Here is a 14,132-nt window from a genome sequence, read left to right as displayed (position 1 = left end):
ATAGAGCTGAAATCCTGCTTTGCAAAGTATGGATTTATTCCGAGAGTACAGAGGTTCTACCTTTTTTAATTCAGTATTTGTGTTTTCACTTCTTCAGGCTATCCAGTAGAGACACAGAGGCTAATGAAGTTGTGGGTGGCCCTCTGTGGAAGTGTTTAAAGCCAGGCTGGATGGAGCTCTGAAGCACCTGGTCTAGGGATGTTCCTGATGTCCCTGTCCAAGTCAGGGGGGTTGGAACTAGACCATCTTTAAGGTCCCTTCCAACCCAGGCCATTCTCTGATTCTGTGATTTCCCTGCTGCTGACCCCAGTCAACATTTTCCATGCACAAAGCAGGAAAAGCTGCCTAGGATTTCTCATTGTATTCCATCCATGTAACATCAGCCAAGGGATGTCTTTCAAGGCATGTCATTCCTACATCTAGCCCCAGAAAACCATCCTGCACATTCCCCTACATCCAATCCCCCCCAGCATTCACATGGAGGGTTCTGGGGATCCATGCAAGGTGTTTGAACTGAATTTTGGGAATTAAAACAGTCTGGCAGTGCTTTGCTCCAGACAAGTGCTGCCCATACAAAACTGTGACACATATAATTACCCCCACTGCACTGGGAGGAAAGGATCAGGAGGAGGAGGAGGAGTAACCTTGACTTACCAGCTCATATTCCTGCCTTGAGTGCCCAGGTTGCTGTGGAGATGATCAGGCAGATGTGATCTGCAGGCAGCTGTGATGCATGGCTCAAGAATGGCAGAAGCTATGCACAGAGCCCAGCAGAGCAGAGGGAGGCTCTGGGGACCACTTTCTGTTCTCTCTGCTACTGCAAGTTCCACTGGTCTGAATCTGTCTGCAGGAGCATGGTGGAGCAGATTAAATTCCAGAGTTTACAGCTCAGGAAAATACTGAGGAGGCGTCTCTGAAGGAAGAATACAGAAAACCCATCCCAAAAATCCCCCAAATTATATGGAAGCTGATTTTTATAGACTATAGAAGCAAATCCAAGAGCCTCAGGTCTACTTATGGATTTGGCTATGGCTATGGATTTGTGAAATTTCCCAGGAATTTACCACTGCCTGCTTGAGAATTCCCTGGTGCAGTGGCAAGCACAGGCCAAATCAGGATCCCTCCTGTGCTCACACCTAGGAACAGCAAGAGAAGTGAGAGAAGCAAAAATTTTGGTGACTGAAAAATAGTCACTAAACAAATCCTTCTGGACTAGGAGGAAGTTTATCATCACTGGAAATAAAAATTAAGAATAACCAAAAGTTTTTGCTTCCTTTCTCCCTGTCAAGGATGGGCTTCTTTGGGGCAGAGGCTATAACCCAGAGAGCAGACACAAAGTCTAAATAAAGAAGAAAAAGGACAGGGAAAGCTCTGGATAAATGCAATAAACCTAACTTTGAAAATGACAGATGAAAACTCAGATGAGATGGCAATCATTTTCCTCTAAAAATGAATAAAGACTTATTTTATCTCCCAGAAAATTAAAGGGGAAAAAAAGTCCCAGTAATTCTGTCAATTCACAAAACAAGGATATTACATTAAGAAAGGTGCCTCAGATAGACTAATTACACTATAAAAAATATGCTGAAAGAAGACGTTTTGAACATTTTTAAAGCTTTTTTTTGTGCAGCCCAAGGGGTTGATTTGCTGCCCCAGAGGAGCACTCAGCCCCAGCCAGGGCTGTACTTGTGCCTCTGACAGCTGTGGCTGTGGGACAGACCAGCCTGGCTGTGCTGGGAGCACAGGCTGCTTCCCCTCCCTGCAGGAGACAGGTTTCATTTTCCTGCTGCTCATGAAATAAACATTTCCCTGAAACAGTTCTGCCCCAAAGAACTAATGTTCTGACATTATTTGCAAAATTGCGGTAAATAGGTAACAGAAAGATGTACAACATGGCTTTAAGTGCATTTTATGTTTTTTCCATTTCTTTTAGATTTTCATAAGTTTTACAATGTCCCCTTTTACCCCATTCCTATTGTTTTATACTGAAGCAATAATTTTAGTAGATTATATCAGTGGATTTCTGAAGGATTTGCAAACAATAATGTTGCACTGGCATAAGTCCTCACAAGTAAAATCACATCTAATAATTTCTTTAATCTGAATTTTTGGTGTGCTTTATTGAAAATAAATACTCATATATTGGTCCAAATCAGCTCCAGCCATTATTAAAAGCAGTCTCACTGAGACATCAAGTCCAGAAGTCTTAATCATGTTTATTCAGGCCCAAAATCAGCCATTCTTTGGTGCTCTTTAGACATGCACAGGAAGACCACTCAGGAAATGAGGACAAACATTTAAAGAATTGTGTACTGCTACTTCTAACCAAATTTTAGGGCCTTCAGGAAGCAGAGCAGCAGCACCCAAAAGGAATTCTGCCAAGATACTGAGCTTACTGCCTGTGCCCCTTGAAGAAGGCTCAGGGAGGGATATCACTGCCTACAATGAATTTACCATTCAGAGTCTCAGCACTAAAATAGAGTACACTGCCTTCCTCTGCACAAATATGCTGAGTGTCTGAAACACATTCACAGGTATTTAACAGAAAAAAAAAAAAGAAACTGAGTCTACATACCTATTTTCCCACTATCTGTAAAATATTGCTCCATCCCATGCTGTAAAGCTGATAAAAATTGATGGGCAAATCCTAGAATGCGCAAGTTAGCACGGATCCATCAAAATCAATGAGCCTGTTCAGACCAGGGCAAGCAGTGCTTGCCTGGAGGAGTTTATAAGAGCTTCCTTTTTTCCCTTAAAGAAAAATTACATTGTGACTTTTCTACAACTACCACTTCCACAAAAGCCCAGAGATCCATCCCTGCTGAGCTGATGTGCAAACACCACTGCAGTTAATGCCTATTACATATATTACTGCAGCCTGTAGGAAACATCCATGCATGGACTATGACATCCTTGTCCCCAGCACAGAAACAGAATATGGATTTTCCTCCAGAAAGTACATAGTAATAGTCAACCAGGTGGATCAAGAGACCAAAACTGTCCTATGGCTCAGCATAGGTGCTGTGTCTCTGGAGCCTAACCACTCTTCCATTTTCTACAGGAACCACAGCAGGACTATAGCAGTGGTTTCACAAATAACACCTTCACAAGAGAAAAACAGGAGACAGGAACAAATTTCAAAGGATTTGGAAAAGCTGTTGATTTCTTGCCCTGTTCCATGACCCTGGTGCAAAGTATTTGCCCTTGGACTCAGCAGGGAAAAGATGACACTCTCCTTTCCCCCCTGTATCACTATGGACTCCTCCAGGTAAGAAGCAGCTGCTTCTCCCCTTGTCCCCACAATATCCACAAGCTCAGGTAAGAGAGCTCAGCTCCTGCCCAGCTGCCCTTCCTGAGCTCCAGGCAGGCAGGGACAGGCTGTGCCATCCAGCAGCAGGCTAAGAGCAGCACACAGGCAGAAGGAAATGCACCTGAGCATCACCAGGCAATGCCTGAGCTTCCCTGCTGCTCAGAGGGGTCATCACCAATCACTATTTCCATTCTAAATTTTCTTTCCTCAAAGTATCAGTTGTGACCAGCATTAAAAAGCATTGTTATTGCCTTTTTTTTTTTAATGGAAATATTATAGCTTTCTTTCTTCCCTTTTCTCGTCTTCCCTTTAGCACAGGCAGAAATGCTGCGTGTGAGCAGAACCATCAGACTGTGACCCGTGCAATTACAAGCCCCAAGTTACGTTATTTCACCCAGTAATGCTTTCCGCACTGGAGAAAAAGAAAATAAGCCATTTCTTAAATCAGCCAGCACCTGGTAGGGCTCTCACCTTGAACTTTAGTTTGAGAGGCGTCTTGCTTCAGCTGGTGCCTGCAGGAGCTCCTCCCCCGCAAGACGTGCGCAGTGAGGCTGGAGCTCCGCAGCAGCTCGCGGTGCCCGCAGCGCCCGGAGCGCGCAAACTGCGGAGCTGCCGCCCTGGGGAGCGCGGGCAGGGAGCTGGGACACAGGGTGTCTGCCGGGCTGCAGCTAACAGCACCATGCAATCCCTAAAACAGCAACTCTCCAGCAGCCTGCTTGCTGTTTGGTGATTAACTCGACTGGGAGAAATGGGATCAAAACAGCAATTGTAAAGTGGTTGTGTAAGGAAAGGAAGCTTTCAAGTGTTTGTGTTTCGAGGTGGCACATGGTACTGAATATGGAGCAGAAGTTTTAATACTACCCCCAGCAAGTATTGATGTGGATTAGAAACTAAATACAGCAATCCACTGGAAATTCATAAAGCAGCTTCCATATAAAATTTTGACACAGGAAAAAAAGAAGGCTTTGGCATGGGGTTTGCCTGGTTGGAGGGGTTGGGTTTTTGTTTTATCAGGGTTTTTTTGTGGGTAGATTACTGTTGCATTGAGGTTTTGGGGTTTTTAATAATCTCTAAAATATTGTTATGAAAATACAGCCTTCAAGGGACTGTGGGCACTGTCACTAAGCTCATGCAGGTCCTGATTTCCTACTCGTTCTGAAACATTTTTGGATGCTTTCCTGCTTACTTTAGTAAACTGTCATTGATCTATTTTGAGAAGCTGAAATGAATTTCACCTGTTATTATTATTTTTGATTAAACCATCTGCCAAGTTCAACTGAAATTCACAAAACATTTCAGATTCTATTTGCTGATTAAACACAGACTCAACAATAACAAAATTGCATCCTGCCTGTCCTTACAGGTAATCAATGCCTCTGAACACTTTGCAGGCTGAAAGCAAACAGCAGACATTCTTCCTGGAAGTCAGAAGCTTTCACAGAATTAACCAAACTGCAACTGCTCAGCAGTGCTTAACAATTAGATCTAGTGCTTGTGTCTGATTAAATTTTGCACATTTAGGCCCATGATAAAATAGGATAAAGTGTTCAGTATACACTGGTATATTAATAAAATTACTTCTCTCTTCTAGTACACTGAATGACTGAAGTCTTGGACAGAAATTGTAATTAACACTCTTGGTGATGAGGGAGAACTTCTCTACTGGCCTTGAAAATTCATCAAGCAAATTTAGAAGAATTGTGCTTTGCTGTAGAAGAAAAAATAGCACATCTCTAACCCTTGCGCCTCCTTTTCCCTTTCTCTACTCTGAAACATACAAACTGGAAGAACTAAATCACCGACACGTACAAACCCATAGGATCTGTTGTCAGATACCAACTCCCATCCTTGAAAGACATTCCATTTAAGGTGCAATGTATTTTTAGCAGTCATTAAATGCCTCCTCAATAGTTGAGTTTTGCTAGTTCCATCTCTGGAACACATAAGCCAACATCACCCCATTATTCCATGAGGCTGCCGGAGTGAGGTTCACAAGTGATACAGAGTAGCACAGACCCAGTGAACTGAAGGTGAACAGTTTTGTGTTCAGTTAGAGCACATGAGGTGATCAGTCCTACACTCACATGAAGGCTGCATTCTAAGACTTTTGGAAATCCAGGCTATTCCAAGATTATCAGTTAATCTTCTCCACGTTTTCAGAAAGTCACCATTCAATATTCTAATTCTAAAGTCAAATTAAATAAAACTTTTTTTTTTTTTTACTTTTTAAGGGAAGGAAAAGAAGTGGATAAGACATCCATAAGATGTAATGACATAATGGTAACTCTATTAGGACAGCAAAATTAATTTCAGTTTCCCTGAGGTATCTTATTTTAATTAACATATCCATGATCCTGCTCTATTAATTAGCATACTGAAAGAATAATAAGTTTTAGATGAGCTTAGTTCTGATAAAGCTTTTCATCCCCCCCAAAAATAATAAAAGGAATTAAGAATCTCAATCCAATTTACCTTCTACATTTAGTATCAATGTTTTGAAATTCTACCCAATAGTACAGCACAACTATTAGTGTTTTCTTTTAATTTGAAAATGTTTTGGTTTTGCACTTGCTGCATTTAAGACATTCTACCTACTGAAGGGGTGGTAGTGTCCCACTAAGAAAAGTAATTCTTGCAGGATCCCAGGTAATTTTATTTTTTCATATTATTTCCTACTGATAACCAACAGGGATAACACATGGAATTTTTTACAATCCTTATCTACTGTGGATTTTCCAGAAAAAACATACAATAAGAGTTATCCATTAGCATCACAGCTGAGAAATCAAATTCTAGGAACCTATCTGGGACACCAAGCTACATAGCAGGTATTTTGTGACTCAGTTTGCCTGGACCATTCAGTGCTCACTGAATGGCCACTATACTACTGGTTCAATCAGTCATTTTTATAGACATGTTCATACCTTAATCTGCTTAAAGCAGATGTGGAAACCTGATTCTCTTTTCCCAAGTTTGTTTCATACTACTCTCTTCTTGTATCACAGGTCAGTTACTGGCAAAAAAAAAAAAAATCACAGCAAGTTTTTCCATTTGTTTTGGATTCCAAAAGCAACAAAATTGTACTTTAGATTCCTGCAAAGTACTTTGCAGATTTCCTGTTAAACAAAGTAAAAGAAGAGAGGAAAATTTTAGCAAATCACCAATGGCTTACGTTAGCAACAAAAGCTAAGGAGAAAACTTCTGCATACATGAAAATGCACAAATGCTCAGAACTTCAGAACTGCTTGTCCTGCAAAGACAGGCTGCTTCTTTGACCTAGCACCATCTGTAAAACAAATGAGAGCAAAGGAGAACACTAGGAGGTTGTGTGTGCACAATTTTTCTAATTAGTATGTCTTGACAGCATTTTGCTCGCGTACTTCAAACTCCCAGGTTGAATATTTTCAATGTTTTACTGAAGTACAGAAGCGAAAACTGTTATGTAACAGAAATGTAACAGAAAACCAATTACCAATAATAGAGTCTGTAGAAAGAGCTGAACAATTTTAAAATATGTGCTGTAATGCAAAAGCCATGTGAACTTCCCTAACTCGTCTGCCAGCCCCATGGCTGCACAGCTCCTCTCTCCTCCAGCCATCACAGAGAGGGAATGGCAGGAACTGCTGTATTCCCACTACAAGATGCTCTGGTAGGAAGTTGGTCCTGCTGTCTCCCCATCTCAGCTCCCTCAGGATTGATCAGTACTGTCGTATATCCATGAGATCCCAATGTGACTCCCTGGGGCTACCCTGCCTCTGATGCATGCAGGAAAATGACAGATATTGTCTCTAAAGACTTCAAGAACATGGGCAGTTCATTGTCATAGAAAACAACTCCTTGCAAGGCTGTCTAAATTCTTCAGCTTTGTTTGTTTTATTTTTATTTTCATCTCCTTTTCATCTCCATGTGGTCCATTGAGGAAGCCTAATTAGCATGTCCCTCTCATATCTTTGTTTTTTCTTCAGGCACCTAATAGCAATTATTCTCTGTGTTTATTTCCTACTGTTTATGTCTTGGGCATGTTAAAGAAGGATGATTGTCAGGAAAATGATTAACATGCCTTATCATCACTTTATCATGTGTCTTTTTTAAAGGCTTTGCAATGGGTTTGGTAGTTTACTCAGACAAAATATAGAAGTTCAGAGAAACTTTCCCCTCCACAGACAAGACAACAGGGCAGTCCTTTCAGAGATTCATTGCTCTAAAAATTTATCTTCCAAGAAAAACCTTAATCATTGAAGACTGAGACCATGGAAGCAGGGAACATCCTTATTTCACATTTTATGTTTTTAATTAGGTTTTCAACCTAGGGTTCAAATCTCAGGATTGATAATTTTGCTGTAGTGGGGATTGGCACAGATAGAATTTTTTTTTAGATTAATTTTTCATTAATGGAAGTACTAAGTTAATGCTTAATAATGGACTAAATTACATCTTAATTAGCTGTGCTTGCCAGCTCTCATTGTGTGTTAGGTAAAGATACAGAACTCCAAGTTCCAGATTTGTTCAAAAGAATGGGAAGTTAAAAGAAGAATCCCCCTCCTGCTAAACACACAGCCACCATTTTTATGTAGTAATTATACTATTTTACTCTAATACTTTCAGTTTGAATACAATGGAAAGACAGAGAGAGACGTAGCATGCCAAAACCAGAAAATGTAATTAATTATAGCAGCAAGAAATTATTATAATGAAATATTTGATAAAATTCCACTCTTGTTTACCCCAGCATAATAGTTTATTCTGGTGACTGGTATGTGAATGTGGCCTCTTTATATACATATACATATACATATCTATATATACACCCCCCACACACATCTTTTTTATATATATATATATATACACACATACATACATATGCACAGAACTATACATTACATTTTATAGACACCAGCATTTGGTTAATGGTTACTAAATCTGGCATTTACAGAGACATTAGCAAAGATGGTATTTATTTGCAATTTTATTTCCCTCACAGTGAAACATGGAATCCATACAGCTGTACAATGAAGATGATTAGAATTGCCAGAAATGAAGGCCTCCTGGGAAAAAAAAATATCAATAGTATAGTTTAACTACATGAACCATAATTGCATTATTAACTCTGCTGTGCTCTACCACAGGAAAGCTAATGACATGATTCTGAAGAAGCTTTATAGATTATGGAAAACTACGTAACCTCTTGCTCTCCCATTGACAACACAACTCATTTGAGATCCCTGTCACTAAAGGAAGCAAAACTGCCTCATTTTTCACAAACCTTGTGAATATGTCTTTTCATGGATTTAAAATTTTAACTGTATATATGCCCACGGACCAGTAGCTGAAACAAGAAATAATCTTTTGCCCAAACTTAGCTGTGGCAATTTTAGCAGTGAAATGTATTTTCAATCCCAGTCCAACACATAAATGACTGTTGCAGAAGGAGTGAGGAAGAGGCACTTCCTGCTCCAGGTATGCACTTGGCAGCACCTGAAAGGTAGCAAGAGGATTATTATAAAGATTTTTTTATTGTTGTTATTATCACTATTATTATCATCAACTGACAAACTGTCAGTGAAATGAAATATCTGGGGCATTTCAGAGCCCTAACAGTACTTACTGTTTAATCAGTCTGCCTACAGTTTACTAACAGGAGTACATCTTAAAAGCAGAAAACCAAAATAATTTTCACTATGTTCTGACAACATGCAACAGTTATTCCCGGTGAGTCACTCACACTTTTTCCCTGTATTTTCCTCTCCCACCCAGTCCCCAGGTTTCAAAGCCATAAATATATGATAACCATGACTTTTTCAGTAGTTACTGAAACAGAAATGTGTAATCAAGGTTGTTACGTCTTGAAACACAAAATTATCCAAGACACAATCTCAAAACACTGAGCCTGGGAGACATTTCCTCCATCACAATACATAAAGCCAACTTGCCTGAGTGTGTAATTTGTACACGTTTGCTCCAGGGCTCCTTGGAGACCTGCAGCAACCCTTTGAGATCTTCCTCTCACTGTACATGTGCACTGATAGCCATCTGTGGGTCTCCCTTAGGCTGACCACCATGCAAGGATCAGCCGCTCCTTTTTTCACTGGGAAGGCTTCAAACTGACTTGGTGAGCTCTGTGGGAACTGAAAGAGAAGTAGCCCTGGGGTGTTTCCCAAACCCCAGCTCAAAGGTGGGCATAGTTAAACCCCAATTAATGTAATCCAGTGAGGTCTCGGGTCAGTCGATGGCGCTGCCCGGAGCTCCCTGGGCATCCCCTGCAGCAGGCAGCCCGGCCGGGCACTGCCCTCACCCCCGGAGGGGCAGCTTTGCTGTCATCCTGGCTCCGAGGTGCTGCTCCTGCCCTCGGTGGCACCGTGACACCACAGAGGCACCCAGGGCACAAGAGGCTTCCCTTTATGCGGGATATGGGACAGCAGGATAAAAAACGAGCTCTAATTTATCAGCAAAATGCCCTATCGTGATTTATACATTATCGTCTGCACACCTTACTGCCGGGGTGACTCTCCACCCTACAAACCTGCTCTGCCCCCGCTGCTGGCAAGGGCCGAACCTTCCTGCAGGACCCCCGAGGTGCCGAGTGAACCCCAACACGGGAATTCCCAAAGGGACACTCCGCTGGGATGCACGGGGCGGGGGAGAGCCGTACGGGCAGGAGGCACGGAGCAGCCCCGCCGTGCCCGCGGCTCCCGGGTTCCCCATCCCTGCATCCCTGTATCCCTGCATCCCTGTATCCCTGTATCCCTGTATCCCTGTATCCCTGTCCATGAGCGGGAGGATGTTGCCATCCAGCGGCAGCTCCCTCAACTACAGAGCGCTTCCCTCGGGGCTGCTCTGCCTCTGCCCGGGACCATTTCCCACCCCGAACCGCTGCGCACTGAGGAGCTCAGCTGCTTCTACATTGCTCAAAAACAATTTTGACCCCAATTGCTTTGAACCTCCAAAAAAGAAGGAGGAGATTTAAAGCATCTAAATTAGCATTATCTGACCTATTTATTAATAAAATCCAGCCAGCTATTTTTTCATTTCTAGCTGAGGAGCATAACATGTAATTCTGATTCTACTGAGAAGGTATGTAGGGAAGCATTGCCCTTAAAGCTGTTGCACATACTCCCTTATAAACCATAGGGGGCATTATGTTACCATGGTTTGTTCTTCTCATTTATCAATTTGAAATTATGCTCTGCTATTGTCATATTCATCAAGCTCTCAAAATCCTTGTCTTTACACCAATGCAAGAAATAAACCCAGAAAAATATATTCTACATAGTCTGCTATTTCAAAAGTCCTTTCCAGGACATTCAAACCATGGGTTATTATCTGCAACTTCATTTAGATCCATTGACATGCCCTGAAATGTGCAGATTAATCTGTACAGTGTCAAAAATCTGTTGCTGAGTGAATGTACAAAGAAAGCAAGGGACAGATCTTTGGGAAGAGATGAGAAAGGCCATATAACTTTAGAGTCCTGGGCTGTGCACAGCATGAGAGTTTCATTATTTGCTAGAAAAGAAAGGCAACTGCAGGTTGCACAAACTAACATGTCTGTAAAACAGTGGTTTCCACAAACCTTTTCCAGGTGACTGTGGAGGGAGGGTTTAGTGCTCGTGGCTACAGGTGCTCCTGCCAAAGCACGATTTTATAACCTTTGCATGCCCAGTAGGGAGGTTTGGAGATCCTGTAAAACAGCTGAATTGAAGGCAAATTCAAAACTGGCTCACAGTTTTTGTTTTCAGGAATTATCTTTCAGGCAGCAAGAAGGAAGCCTTTAAAGCATAAAAATCACCATGATTAAACCCAAATTTAGGTAAAAATAGCAGGCATTAATTAGCAGCCTTGGTGTTGAATCTAAACTTATTTTAAACTTTAGTCTAACAGGAAAAGGTTAATTGAAGAACAGATCCTCATCTTGTTTCCTTTATTGAAAAATATAGAATAAAAAGGCAGGTTTTATAGATTGTTTTAACAAGCAATATTTAGACTACTTCAGAATAAATACCAGCTTCTCAGGGTGAGATTTGATACCCTCTATGGCATCGAGAGATCTCCCCAGTTTCTTGTTCAAATAAAGGTTTGCCAAAACAAAAACAAGAGAAATGGACAAAATCTAAAGTATTAGATTGTAAAACTGCACTGAGGCTTGGGTTTTCCAAGGAAAAGGAAATAAATATCAGCCATTTTAGTTAAGAATCTTTAGGAAATGACAAGGTTTTAGTATTCATAAACTCACTGCTTATTATAGACTGTGTTCCTAAGAAGGAGAATATAATGAGAAATGCTAACATACTTTGTGGTGAAATTTATTTTTCTGAACCATTTCTAGGAACAAACTAACAATTTGCTACTAAGATGGTTCTCCCAGCTGAGAACTGCACTCTGTTTAATCTTGAAAAATTTGGCATTGCTTCACACCATCCAGTTTCTCTCCTGCTCCTTGCAGTACAGAGATCCCTCAGATGCAGAAAGGATGCATTGATGCTTCTTGGTCTCACATCACACACCTCAGCCACTAAATGCTGGCAAAAAAGAAAAGACCACAGCCAGCTGCACCTTTCTAACAGCAAAGAGTGTCTGATACTCCAAGAGAAGGGAGGAGGAGGTGCTTACTGACAGCAGTGACCATGGGTTTGGCTACCTCACAATACAAAACATTAATACAGCGCTGAAAAAGCAGCAAAAGACAACCTCTAGTATGGGAAAAGTGTCAGCTCCAGGAGCATCAGGAAAGGGCTGCTTGCACTGCACAAAGACACAAGTGACTGAACAAGGGGAGAGTTCAGTGCTCTTGGCACCTAGAGAAACACCATCAAGAGAAAGACAGGGAGATGTATAATATTAGAATACTTGCAGAATTGCAGAATGCCCGTGACAGCTGCTTACACCGTGTGCTGCAGGTGGAGATTTATGGATTTATCCATAGGTTTATCCATTCCTCTGCATGGAAAGCAGCAGGGGGTGGCTTTCTGGCACCCCAAATAATGGCAGGCACTTCAAACAACTACCATGTACTAGGCCCCCATTTTAATTTTGGGGAAAGGACATGGACTCGCCTATTGCTAAGTGTCAATTGTAGAGCTGTATTTGTTATTTTCAGAGATGTCATGGGACAAATAGGAGACGAGCAGGGAACACAAAGTTCCTAGGACTATTGGCTATACAGACTTCATTTCTGGAATTTTCCCTTATGATGTATTCTCTATTGAGTGTTTTTTATTGGAGATGGTAGAGAGCTGTGCCATTTAAAATTCAGGACTCTAAAATACCAGCAAGTGCAAAGACAACTGTTGGTAGTTTGAAATAATAATATATACCTACAAAAGCCTTCTTTGTTATTTTATTTATGCCTCAATTATATCACTTCTAAAAACACAGTTTGGAAAGAAGGGCATAGTTCAGTGCATATCCTTTCACCTCCTTCATGCATATGAGTATACAAAATTCACCTCAGGGTCAGGAATCAAATGGTTATTATGGCTTCAGAAGGAACATCACACATGCCGTGCTCTGTGGTATCTCACAATACAGTCTCTTCATCTCCTCAGTTACCATCCACTCTTTATTAATAAGCAGCGAGCTCAAAACAGAACAAAGCTTTAATCCTATACTTCTTTTGAGCAGTATGGTGTGCTATCCTCCTTTGCTTACAGCTTTCTCTTAGTGGTATCCACATACCATATACTTACAGTGATATTTACTTCCTTTTCATTTCCATTTAAGAGTATATATTTCTGTGTTTTCCCTGCTGTATTTTAATCACCTGTGGAGCAATGCCATCACAGTCTGACTGCCTTGGTCCTACCATGCTTGGTGAGCTGCCAGAGCTTCCAGCAATAACAAAAGCCAGTTGCAGCCATTTCTATTATTCTTGCTGCCACTAGGAAAAGCTGGCAGACTCACTTTGTCACTTTTGCAGCTGGGTGGCATTTATGAGGTGTGTTTCATGTTTTCACAGCACTAACTTGCATCACAGAAAAGCACAAAACTATAATTTTAATTGGAGTAATCATAGGTATCATTCTTGGCACTGTATATTACATTAAGTTAATGAACTCTGGGAGATACACTTGAACACATCATCGCCATCAGCCCAATTCATTACAAACCTTATGCTTCATTTACATGGGTTCCTAGCTTATTTTACTGGGGATGGGGAATATGATCCTCTGTTAGCAGCTCAACTTTTTTCTTCCACACAAAAATTATTACTTCTGAGAGACAGTCTGAAGTGACAGGGGAACCAATGAAGCATAAAAAGAATATAGAGTACTCTGAATCAGTACTGTATATTCAAGATTGGATGCTAAATAAGAAGAAGGCATAAAATGAGGTTTTGAAAAGCTGTTCATTTTGGAGGGTTTTTTAGTCCTTTTACTTACATATTTGTCATGGGAGAGCAAGGTAGCTTTTCCTACCATTCAACAGGATTTTGGAACTATACTTTCCAGCAGACCCCATGCCCATGAAGGAGGGCTTCTACCTCATTGCTTTTGGTTCTTGTTTCCCTGCCCCTTCTCCTTAAAGCTCAACTTGATTCAAAAAGAAAATAATCACAGCTGGTTTAGAGTTAAAATTAGCTTAAAGGAAAATGGAGCATCTCAAAAAGAAAACAGAAAAATCACAGCAAAGTCATGCTCCCTACAGCTTTGTCTGAACAATCCCTTCCATGAGTTGACTAAGGATGTCTCCCATCTCATTTTACTTGCTTTCATATATATGAAGCTATTTCTGAATGAGAACACACCTGTACACTTTTATTTGATGTAGCTGAGACTGCTATAGCTTTAGAGCCCAGTGTAAGGCCATTCCAGGGACAGAAGCAATG

General features: G+C 41.0%; 1 protein-coding gene across 3 annotated transcripts in view; it reads right to left on the bottom strand.

The window, feature by feature from the left end:
- Nucleotides 1–14,132, bottom strand: part of LOC146433309 (phospholipid scramblase family member 5-like) — a 73,863-nt gene that overhangs the window by 14,198 nt on the left and 45,533 nt on the right. The window contains exons 1-2 of one of the 3 annotated variants that reach the window (XM_085069491.1): nucleotides 3,782–3,941; nucleotides 655–913 (exon numbers count right to left, since the gene is read on the bottom strand). The gene's annotated coding sequence lies outside the window, so the exon portion shown is untranslated. Of the gene's footprint in view, nucleotides 1–654; nucleotides 914–3,781; nucleotides 3,942–14,132 lie in introns of those variants that run through there. The other 2 variants (XM_085069492.1, XM_085069493.1) reach the window with 2 other exon arrangements.

Source organism: Lichenostomus cassidix, chromosome 9 (genome assembly GCF_008360975.1).
Source record: "Lichenostomus cassidix isolate B80296 chromosome 9, HeHo_3.0, whole genome shotgun sequence".
NCBI classification, from domain to species: Eukaryota; Metazoa; Chordata; class Aves; order Passeriformes; family Meliphagidae; genus Lichenostomus; species Lichenostomus cassidix.
The sequence above is the reverse complement of the archived record's forward strand: the minus strand, read 5'-3'. Positions and strand labels throughout refer to the sequence as shown.